Raw genomic sequence first — 12309 nt, 5'->3', positions numbered from 1 at the left:
TGTGTTGTGGATTTGTGATGAAAACAGTGTTGATAACACACTAATGTTTTAGTTGTTGCTGAGCAGCGCTTACACAGAGCCAAGGACTTTTCTACTTCTCACACTGCCCTGCCAGCAAGGAGGCTGGAGGTGCCCAAGAAGCTGTGAGGGGACACAGCCAGCACAGCTGACCCAGGCTGACCCAAGTGATGTCCCATACCATATGGCATCACCCTCAGCAAGAAAAGATGGGGGAAAGGAGGAGGAGGCAGGGACATTCAGAGTTACAGCGTTTATCTTCCCAAGTAACTGTTACATGCGATTAAGCCCTACTTCCCTGGAAATGGCTGAACATCTGCCTGCCGATGGGAAGTAGGGAATGAATTCTGTATTTTGCCTTCCTTGCAGGCACAGCTTTTGCTTTACTTATTAAACTGCCTTTATTTCAACCCAAGTGTTTTCTCACTTCTACCTTTCCAATTCTTTCCCCCATCCCTCTGGGGTGGAGTGAGTGTGAGGCTGTGTGGCACTCAGCTGCCTACCAGAGTTAACCCACAGCAGTCCATGATGCAGCCTCTAAAAAATAGGCAGAACAAAATTTAGCCAGATTAGCAAAAGGAAGGAGTTGAGAGTTCTTCTCTGCCACTAATTCCACGACATATCTAAAGGTTAACTCAAGAGCTTCAGCTGTTGTACCTGCCAAAGTAAAATTTGAAGAAGCCAGCTTCAGCTCTGGTTCTATGAGAGTAAGCTGTGGGGTCAGGGTACTAACGCTGTCATCCTACCCCTTCTTCACTCATGCACTCGCGTTGGTGAGCTGGTCCCAAAGGACTGAACTAACGCAGCTAGGGCAAGGTTTGTGCTGATTTGGATCATGGTGTCAGCCTCCCAAATGTTTGGATGAGGATCAGTGCCAGAGTGAGGCAAGCAACTAGAATATATGCGTAGGAGTAAGTGGAAGGACAAAGGATGGCACCATTTACTTCAGTCAGACTGCACCACAGTGAATCCTTGGCCTTCAGTCTAGGCAGTCTGTGGTTCATTGATGGAGGCTGCACACCCTGAGACAGTATCACTATAGAATTGTGTGGACTGATCAGGTATAAGACAGCCAGGCTCTAGATTGTGCTACATCTCCTTTGCATTGTTTTGGTAAAATATGTAATGGGAAATGATTGCAGTGCTGGAAAATTCAGTGCTTAGCACTGACCCATCAGTCTCAGGACTCAAAAGACTTCGGCATGTATGACAAATGTCTCATGCTTATGTTTTGTCAACACTTCTGGAATATTACCCTTTGTTACTACAAACTAATTAGAGCAGTCTTTACAGTGTCCTAAGCTTATTCCAGCGTGCCAAACCATCCGTAGTGCTCCACAAGTAAGTGGAGAATAAAGTTGGCCTTTATATCTCCATATTCCTTAGTCCAAAGTGCGTATAATAAATATGACATTGACTATGAATTCCACTGAAAAATAATCTGTCAGAGAGGATTACGGCTCAACTTAGAAAACTGCAGTTAATTAATATTTTAGAAGCAGTCCCATATACCACTGCCAGAGTATTATTGTTATAATTAGAGGCAAGATGATAAAGCAAGATAGTACGGTATATATGTTTGTGTGTGTGCATATGTATGTATATATATGTATATATAAAAGAAACCTCTGGCTTTTAATAGTTGCCAAGCCAGCACCGTTATTAAGTAGTATTTACAGTGTTTAAGGTGTGAAATGAATATTTTCTGCTCAGTGGCAAGTAATTGCCATCATATAATGAGACTGGCTGTAAATTTGCTGGTTGGGTTGAATAGTGTGTTGATAGTTACAGCTCTGGGCTGCATGTTATGTAAAAATGAGCAGCTGATACCTTATGAAAGACTAAAAGGGGAATCTTAAACTACCTTGAAAAGTAACGATGGTAAATATATGTTATTTCTTTAAGGACTCATTATGGATTTTTATTTATTTTAGGATATTCTCAGTGAATATTGTTTCAGTAAATTACTGATTTGATAAAACTGATGATAGTCTTGTTTATCCACCGTGTTTCAGTCTACTTTATTAAAGAGATTGGCTAGTGGTTTTTACTCTAAAAGAGGCAAAGCCGTCATTGGATCATTGTAGATGTCATGCTTGTAGAAGGCTACCAGATGCAAAATTGAATGGGCAATTTTCACTGAAGCAAAAACTGCTTTATGTTTTTTTCAGTAGCAGTATCTTTACAATTTGTTTGGGGGAAGAGGCAACTCCAAATGTATAAAAATATTTAAATGTGAGCATGTTTTGCAATAGCAAAATCTCAAATTTTAGCAATTGGAAAGTGCTCTTAAGAACATGGTCTTTTTACCACAAAAACAAACAACAACAACAAAAACACATGGGAGTGGTAGAAGGGGGTTGTTACTTGATCTCAACACTTCATTTTAAAATACAAGGTTCTGCTATGTTCTACTGTTCGTATAAGACTCTACGTGTGTGTATGTATTAATTAAGGATGCCTGCTTGTTACCCTTTGATATATTTATAGTGCCACATAACTATTTGTATGGTATGTGGGTTGTTTTGTTTTGTTTTTAATATGGTCCCATCACGGTAGAGTTTGTAGATCTTTCTTGTGTTGGTCACAGCACAGATTTAATGCTGCTTATGTTCAGATAGTGAGTGAGCATTACCCTCTAGGTCATAAAGCTTTTAAATAATGTAAATGGAAATCACATGTGACTGGCACATATATTTCTAAATATTCTGCGAGTTTGAATGCATCGTGTCAGGTCAACCAGAGAATTTTCTGGTTGGTCTTGAGGCTCTGATGGAAGTATGTGTATACTTGAGAAGATGCTTTTTTAAGAAGATACTATGGAAATTCTTTCCTAGAACCATGTTATCAGAATTTGAAGTTCACTATTAGAAAAATTTGAAAAAGTATTTGCACATTTAGTAACTCTCATCTTTAAAACATAAAGCTGGGGAAAATATTTGAGCTCTACTGTGCTGTATTATTTTATTGCTACGGTTGAAGCCTTTTCTGGATGTGCAGATTAGCTGGACTTTGCCAAAAGGAAAAGAAAAATAGGTGTGGGTCTGTAGTTTCAGTATCTGCAATGCAGTGCCACTGGAAAGTAGAAATACTGTCTTTCTCTTGCTTTCCCAAGGGCAGCTGACCTTCTCCTCGCCAAAGAGGTGAACCCCTTGCCAGCACATATGACTACAGACTATTACATTAATCTGTTTAGCCTCAGTACCAGCTGCTTGCATGTTTTTAATTATCTTATTAGATGATATAACAGTGACCTATGAAATAAAATGAAGGTGAGTATTTTTTAACTTTATTTTACAGGCTATTTTTCTAAATATATTTTAATGACCTAATTATGACTTTTAGGGAGAGCCATTGATGCAGACATTCAATTTGGCTGATAGAATCTAACATCCCAAGGACACTTATTTTCTTCCAAGGTGGATTCATACATTAATACTGCTTCTAATAAATATATAGCCTAAAAAAATCTCACTTTTCATACTTGTGTTGTTAACTTTATGATTCAGAGACCCATGACCACTGTGATGGATAATTTCTTAATACATCTCTGCACTTGTATATAGGTTTAATTTCTATGCTATATATCAAGATGAAGTTCTTTCCTATGTGGCTTAAACTCCATGTTTAAACATGTGATGATTGCTCAAAGTTGTGGGATATATAGGCAATGTATATTCCTCGTTCTGCTGATATTTAACATAGGCAGTGGATCTGGTATAAGAAATACTTTGTTATTCCATTTTCTTCCCCTCACTTCTTACAGATTATGCTTACCAGATGTTTTCTTTCTTACCGCAAAAAGGCAATGTGGTCCTGCTGGCTGAGGCATGTTTCTTGTGTGCCAGCCAACAACTGCAGGACTGATAACTGAGCATACAGAAGAAGGACTGCAAGGGGTGCAAGCTGTTCCTCCCTATTTCTACCCCTTTCCAAAAGCAGGTAGTAAAACTAGTTTGATTCCTGTTTGACCTATGGCTTTTCTTAGCAGCCGAGCGAGAAATGGCTACAAAGCCTCTGCGCTCATATGCAAAGATGTAGGCAACATATACTCCCACCTTGTGGAAAATTCTTGTCTTAATCTGTTAGGAAGCAACCCTTTTCAATTTACAGAAGTCTTTTTAGTCTTGTTCATACTCAGGCAGTGTTTCTTTATTGTTTTACAACTAAGCCACCCCCGTGCAAGTATAACCTATGTTTCCAAACTTTATCCAGTATGTGACCACATGTAATCAAGAGCTGTAAAGAACAAGCTTTTTCTGCTAGATTTTTAAATATTTTTGAGATACAAAAAATGTAGAGTAAAAGATAAAGTAGTGAAGTAGAACTGCACTTGCATTCAGTAAGAATTCTCGGCACTTGCATCCTTCCCTTCTTTCCACAATGAAGTAGCAATACTGGCATTCATGTTTTTGTTTTACCTAGAACTATTTTTTAGACAGCATCCTAGTTGATGCTCTGAACTTGCAAAGAGTCCTTTTCACTACAAGTCAGTTTTGTCTGAGAGCCTGTAAAACTCTCTTCTTGAAGTTTCTGGTTCTTCTGAACAACTCATCCTCTGAATGTGCGTATAATAATTTTCTGGATGTACCGGTTTGTGCCAGTACTCTCATCTCATCCCGTTTTGTGAGGAAGTTAGCAATCCCATGTTGCAGATCTGTTATTTACAGCAAGAAAAAATGACTTTTTGCACTGATCACAGTTTTCCTTCAGAAGGCTTTTTTTTTTCTCCAAATCCAAGATCATGGTGGCACCTACTGAGAGCTTGGAAGATTTCCCTATTTCTCTGAGTGTTTTCAAAATTATATTCCTTTCTTTTCATGTTCAAGGACCCTTGTATAACATTCCATCCCCACCTTGTCAGACCTCTTTTATTGAATTCCTTCCTTCCACAGCTTGTCCAGTCTGCACTCCTTGACTGTTGTGATAAGGAATTTACCAAGGATGGCATAAGACAAGGAAGAAGTTATCACTGAGGAGCTCAATCTCTGTGTGCAGTATACGTTTTTTAAGATCCAAACGTTTCAGGAGATAAAAATTGTGGATTTTCTGAGATTTTCTTATCAAAATTATGTTATTTTATAAAGAAGTAGAAATGTAATAAGGCTTTCTTTCTGTTTGGACACAGTGCAAACCCTTGGAAAATACAGGAGAGCAAATTTTGCATTGCTTAATGTCTGAGATGCTCTCAACAGAGAATCGGAAAGGAGGAATTGAGTTCTAGCATCTTTTGTCAGCAAAATACTTCTTGGCATGTTGGTAGCAGAAAAGAAAAACTTAGCACGTGAGGAGAGGCTGTGAAGGGAGAATGGCAGTTTCTTTCTAGCATCTGTAGAAATAATGTGAACATTTCAGTTTACTCTTAATTTATTTTGTTGTACTTGAAAGTTGTCCTGTATACCACTGACACCATATTCAGCTGATCTCTCATTTTGCCTTGATAATATTTTAAGTGTTTTTCATTATGGATTTCTTATATTTTTCCGCTCTTGATAACATTTGAATGATCATGGCAACAGGGAAAAGTGTATGAGAACTGGAGGAAAGCAAATTTCTCTCTTGTCTTCAAAAAGGTAGGAAGTAGGATTCAGGGTGGTGAGACTTACCTCAATCCATGGGAAAGTAATGGAGCAGCTAATACTGGGAGCTCTTTCCAGGCACATGAAGGGCAAGAAAGTCATCAGGAATAGTCATAATAGATTCACCAAGGGCAAGTCACAGTCACACCTGACCAAGTTGATAACCTTCTATGAAAAAATGACTGTCTTGGTAGTCAAGAGGAGAGCAGTGGACTACAGTTTTAATTGAAAGAAGTTTGAAGTCAAAAGCTAACAAAAATGATATCCAGTTGAAATCAATCTAAAGAGCAAAGATAGTTTAGTAAAAATACATGTTTTTCAATAAAGATAAGAAGTTCAACAGATTAAAGTTAAATCATGAAATCACTCCTTTTCTGATGTCAAAGCATGCAAAATGGATGGACTTACAAAGTTAAGCCATAATTAACTACATTAACTAGACATCTGTGTTTGTAACACTGCCCATTATAACATCCATGTTTTGAGCTTGGGTACATGTTATGTCATTTCTAGTCCTGCTCTAGCTGGTCTGTTGTGAGTAAACAGAAACATTCTGGCATTTTGTGGCATGTTCCTGCAAAATTATCTCCACTTTCCCTGTTCCATCCATTTTTTATTTCGTGATTTATAGAGCTATAGGTTTTATCTCTTCTCCTTCTTAAAAATCTGTGTGTTTGTATACATGTAAGAACGCTGCATGCATGTGCATGCAAAATTCACAGAGATGTAGTTAGCTGTGGGTCAAAGTTAGCAAAAGGGAGAAGTAGCAAATTAACACTGGAAATACCAGTTAGAATGAAGCAGCACAGAAAGTCTGTCTGCAGCCTCTATCATGACTAGAAAGATGGAGGGAATTAGCAATTAAATGATTAAAAGTTGATGGGGTGACACACCCTCCACAGTGTTTGCAACTTTACCTTTGCTGTAGAGGCAGGTTAGCCACCTTGTTTAAACCATGTGCCTGGTATTTAGATGGCAGCCTTTGGGTGAGATGATGAGGTATGCCATGCCCAGGTCAGGAGAAAGAACTCTACGCAGGAGACCTAGAAAGTAAAAAATGTCTTACTTGGGCATGCAAAGAATTTCAAAGGCGTTGGGATGGGGGGTGTTAAACTAGAACGCCTTGAATCTGCAACTGGCAAATCAGTTACAATACAACTTAGAAATATAATAATAAAATAAATGTAGCACAGTTTCTACCATTGACCATGGTGTCTCAATTCCGTTTTGTGGATCTGTGAATGGGTGCAGAAAGCAATGAATAGAGGCAAACAAGCTGATAACGTTCGGACTTCCAGCTGGCTGTAACAAGAGTTCTTACCAGATGCTCCTACAAAAGTGAAACGATGCCAGGGTTAGAAGCAAAGTGTTGTCCCCATTCAAGACCTGACTCCCTGGCAGAGAAGGATCAAGATGAAGTGGGCAGTTCTGAGTACAGAGAAAGGCATCTCTTGATTTTGTGCCCAGCCCAGTGCTCTGTACAAGAGTTGCTAGTAGGGGTACAGCCTTGTGCACTTCCAGGGACTGCACTGCACACACTCTGGTAGCTTCAATAACCTTCTGTTTTATTTTTGCTGGAGTTTTTCTGTTTCAGAAAGTGATTTTACCTTTCTTCATGCAAACATTTTTAACTGTATGTCAGCCAAAATTAGATGAAACCTGAATGGTTTAGAAAATCTGGCCTTTGAATTTTGAGCCTCCCAGCTGTACAGCCATGCATATTCACACATATATGGCTGTTAACTCTGCCTTATATCCCGAGGCAGGAGTTTGAGAAACAACAGAAAAAAATACATATATTTTCCAAGGAAAGTGATAAGCCTTCACATGAAGGCTGTCAAGTGGATTTTCAGGGTATCAAATATAAATTTGTGTATTTCAGAAATGTTTATGTTTTAGAAACTTTCTGCTTATTACTTGATACTACCTTTCAATTGCATTTTTTCATGTTATTATAGAATAAACTCTGTTTTCATTACACTCCTGGCTGTTGCTTCACTTTTTTCTCAAATGTTCATTTTATGGCCTAATAAATAATACAAACTATGCATGTTTCTTCGATATATGCAGCATGCTTGAACAGAACTATTGCCTCTATTTGAATGTAGATACCACATTCACTTACTGATGTTCCTATCAATAAAGACCTCTTACTGTAAAACATATGACACCATAATTAGAGAACTTGTCTTCTTTCTGACAGCCTGTTCACCCTCTTGCTTCACTGGGTACCTCTGGGGAAGCTTAGTTTGGGTCTCAACATTTAAAAAAGCACATTCAGAAGATTAACAAAAATGGTATAAAAAAAAGTGAAATTGGCTTCTCTTGGAGCATACACAATTTTGCTTTAGATGATTTTGCCAATACCACCAGCCCTGCTCAAGAATTTTCTTTGGAGGTCTGTGAGACCATCCATTTTATCCTTCAGTATTAACCTAGAGGGTGGAATAACCTTGAGATTTAGATTGCAACCTTGAACATGAATACAAATATTAACACTTTTCGCTAGTATTACAGTATTTTTTCATGAACTGAGAAATATTCCTTGTTATCTAAATGTTGTAAATACTCAACTGGTCTTGTTTTATCATGGACATGAAAAAGGGATTTCAAAAGTTGGCATAAAATATTACATAAATGCATGAGACAAAATAACTATATACACTGTCTAATGACCTGTTACGTAATGGTTTCTTCATTACCTGTGGTTTCAGATGGAAGTGATAATGCATAGTAACATTTAGCTAGTTGGTCCTAGCCCTTGTAGTCCCAGAACATAATCTTTATATTTTTTCAGTGACATAGATTTTAGTTTGATGTGTCTGTTCTTCATTTGCATTTTTACATTTTGATGGGTTTTAGTATCTTCCCCAGAGCTTTATGTTGTTTAGAACATCATAGTACAAAAATATTTCCTATACTAGCTTTAAACATTGGAAGAATCTGCATTTTTATACATCAGTAGCTTTATCCCATAAATCAGTAAATACAGAATTTAACTGGTGTTGACTAACAGAATATCTGTGCTATACCACTCTTCCTCTTTCATCTTTCTTCATCTTCTGAACAGAGTATTTACTTTGTAATGAGGTTAGGTGGGCTAAGGTTGTATTCTGCGTATCTATGATTGATGTGTAAGTTCTGCCATTGTGCTACAGATTAAAATTTAGCAACAAACCTAAAGGCTGAAGTTCCACTATAGGCTATCAGTGGAAGAATGTCTTTTGTTACCTCTACCCTAAAACCCACAGTTCAGTGTTGACTCAGTAAATCTCTAGGAATTATTATTCCAGAATTATTTTCTTGGCTTCTTATTACCTTACTGGTGTCACTAATTATTAAACACTTCAGAATTGCTTGTTCCTCCATAGCTGTAAAATAATGTAAGTCCTTTGTTTTTTAATAAGATCAGGGATTTAAATACTTTTTCAAATACAGTACTTAAGTACATAAGAACTTTTACTTGGAGTTTCTAGTGTAGAGTCCTGCCACCATGCTCTGTTCCTTACAGTGTGTAGTCAGAGCAGTGCTTCTCTTCCAAGAGATGTTCTGATGTTTATAATTGTCTTAGCAGGTACTGTCGCTCCAAAACATATACTGTTGGAAAGAAAGAAAAGGATAAATATATATAGTTTTCTAGGAGTTCAACCTCATTCCTTACATGCAACAAACTATCTGTGTTTGAGCAGAATATAAATATAATATAAAACTCTTCTGCAGATAGTTTCAGACTCTAGAGCTTGTGGTAGAAATGCATGTTTCAAGATGGAAGGGAACAGCTGAGAACGAAGAACAAACCTTGCAGAACAAATCTGCAACCTTCATCCCTTCCATTGTTTTGCTTGTTTTTCCATACGTATTGAGCACTTTTCTCACTTCTAAGTAATACAACTGTCTAAATAAATATTTTACATTGGACCTCCACTGCACAGATACAACACATGAAATGAAGTTTCTTAAAGAAACGTTAATGTAATTACTTTTTTTCTCCCATAGGTCTTGCATTATTAACACTTTACAATATATGTACCATAACAAATTAAACTGTATACTTAAATAAGAATATGAAATATAAAAATGTATGCAAAGTAACCAGAAAGCTTTAACATTTGCATTTGTCTTTATTTTAATTGTACAACTTAAAGGTGATATTATAATACATCATTATGCATTTAATCGTCTGGTTTGATTAAAAACAATTGCATGTCCTTACTCATAGTTTAAGTGATTCCAATTGGCTTTGAAGTCTTTCACTTCAGTGAAGCAAATGGGATGTGGTAGACTTGAATTCCAATCTTTATTGCTCGTTTCACTTTGACCAATGAGTTTTCTACAAGCCTGGGTTAGCAAGGCTTATAGATATTAGTTTACAGAGTAGTGCCATATCCTTTCTGAAATTATCCTTTTAGACTTGAAAGCTTGTTGATACTGCTCAGTGTTGCCATTATTGAAGCAGTCTCTAAAATTATGAGGCTTAATTTATTAGCCTTAATTCAAAATCTTTGAGAAGTGAATTAATGAGTGCTGTTCAGAAAGGATTTTAGATATCATTTAGCTCTCCTAAAACAGAAGCAGATTCCAATTTCAGTTTACACAGAAGTCTTTTTTCAGTTGCTTATAACTTTTCTTTTTAGTTATCCCAGCAGCCAAGGGGGGAAGCGGAGGAGATATGATCTTGCCAAATTTCTTTTGGCTGTTTTAAGTGTAATTTTGTTCAAAACGTGTTTGGAATTGCATTACAAGGTTTTTTAAAAAAGCATAGTATCTGCACTAATACAATTTAAGAAGTGTTGAAATTACTTTTTTACTGTGTAGCAGTCACTCCCAGCAGCTGGTGAAAAAAATAACCTTAAGTGTTTGTTGTTTGTTGTTGGTTTTATTTTCTCTGTTCTTTCTACTTACAGTTTACACTGTTTTAAACCTTTTACTAACTCAGCTGACATGCCAGTATTTTGAAAGACATTGTGAGGATGTGATCCACTGTCAGAACAATGTGAATAGCTTCAGAATCTGACCTGTTTTGTGCATAGGGGAATGCGTTACTTTCGAAGCGCAGCTACCTTAGGGAGGCAGCTTGGCAGTAGTTATAATGGCCAATGATGCTACAAAATTTACAATGGCAAATGAAGAATATTATACATGATAGAAACAGGAGGGTTATTTAGATAGGCATAATATACTGTAGTTACTGAAGTATAAATGACTGTGAAAGAAAGGGCCAGATTTTTCTCAAGCTGTGTCTGCTATATACCATACGTTGTATTTAAAGGAGACAGAACTGTGGTAAACAATCATCGGCAGCTCACTGCAGAAGGCTGGGATGTATAGGAGATATGGAGCGAGTGAAATGACTGCTTAGTCTTTCTGATCTACAGAATAGGGGACATGGCAGCAAGGAAGGAGGTTGTCCCACACCATTGTAGTTACTTTCTGCTGTTTTGGTCATTTGAGAGTACTGGTAGGTAGCAAAAGCTGAAAGCAGCCTTAGCCCATGTAAACTAACACTGCTTTAGTCATCTTTGTTGTTAGCCGGAGTACATTCACTTTTAAGTGAATTAACAATAATTAATAATCAGGGTCCAGAAGTAAAAACCCACTTTTTAGAAAATGGTCCTAGCTGAATGGTGATGATGCATTCATAAGCACAACACTTCTAGTCCTGGCATGGATGGTGAGTTCACCCCTGTCTTAGGGTCATAATCTCCTGGTTCACCAAGTCCCTTCCTCAGCTACTCCTAGCAACTGAGCCTTATAATTCTTTTCTGAAACTGAAAAAGTTCTATCTAAAACAAAGTTTAAAAAAAGTCATTCTCACAACTCAGCTTTAAAGGCTGAAAACTATCTAAATTTAGCTTGCCTATATTAAGGGCAGTTTTTAAAAGTGGAGTTTGTTAGTATTTAGTATAACCTATTCTGTGACTTGTTGGTGAGGCAAGTCTGGTGAGATCTTACCCTGGAGTCACAATAGCAGTTTCCCCCTTTCTGGTTTCATTTGATCTCCCAGGGAGAAGTAATAGTCTCCCTTGTGACAGTTGGAGAAGATGTTCACCTTAAGGACATGCAGTGAAAATAAATCAGAAACACATTTCCTTGCCCATGGCCCAGCTCTTTACATTGCAGTTACCATCCAGATTTGAGTGGTTGCAGTCTGTAAGCAAGTCCTGGGCTAGTAAGACCATCGAATGGCTTATGCTGTTCTTGAGCTTCTTTTCAGTAGAAGGTGTGGGAAATATAGATTTAATTCTTTTATTCAGACTCAGTAGATGGTTTGGGACAATTAATTTCCAATTGTTTCCCAGTAGAGCAGATTTACTTGTATATTAATGAGGCACAGGTGTTAGGCCCCTGGTGCCTGCATGCCTGGGAGGCATATTTAGGTTGTTTATCTAGTCAGCCATAGGTACTGCAAGGTACTCAAGCTTGCCTTTAACAGTTTATACAGTGAAGCTTTTTAATTTTTTGATGTTTTTTTAAATTTGCTAGCACCTGTTAAAATTTTAAAACTGATCATGTAGAAAGAAGTAGGAGTGATTTCAATAGTAAATAGCACTAAATGTTAAAGAAAGTCATCTTCTATTATGCTTAACTGCCCAGCTTGACATTAAGAAGAAAAGAAGGTTCATTTAAGCAAATATGTCATGTGAGGAACTAATACAGTCAACAGTATACTTTTCTGTTGCATGTTTTTGGAATAGGTACTTCTTTGTCTACA

At 37.3% G+C, this 12309-nt stretch overlaps 1 protein-coding gene across 4 annotated transcripts in view; it reads left to right on the top strand.

The window, feature by feature from the left end:
- TBC1D5 (TBC1 domain family member 5) overlaps positions 1-12309 on the top strand; it is a 319581-nt gene that overhangs the window by 157328 nt on the left and 149944 nt on the right. The window lies entirely within an intron of this gene.

This window comes from Netta rufina, assembly GCF_964035555.1.
Source record: "Netta rufina genome assembly, chromosome: 2".
NCBI classification, from domain to species: domain Eukaryota; kingdom Metazoa; phylum Chordata; class Aves; order Anseriformes; family Anatidae; genus Netta; species Netta rufina.
The sequence above is the reverse complement of the archived record's forward strand: the minus strand, read 5'-3'. Positions and strand labels throughout refer to the sequence as shown.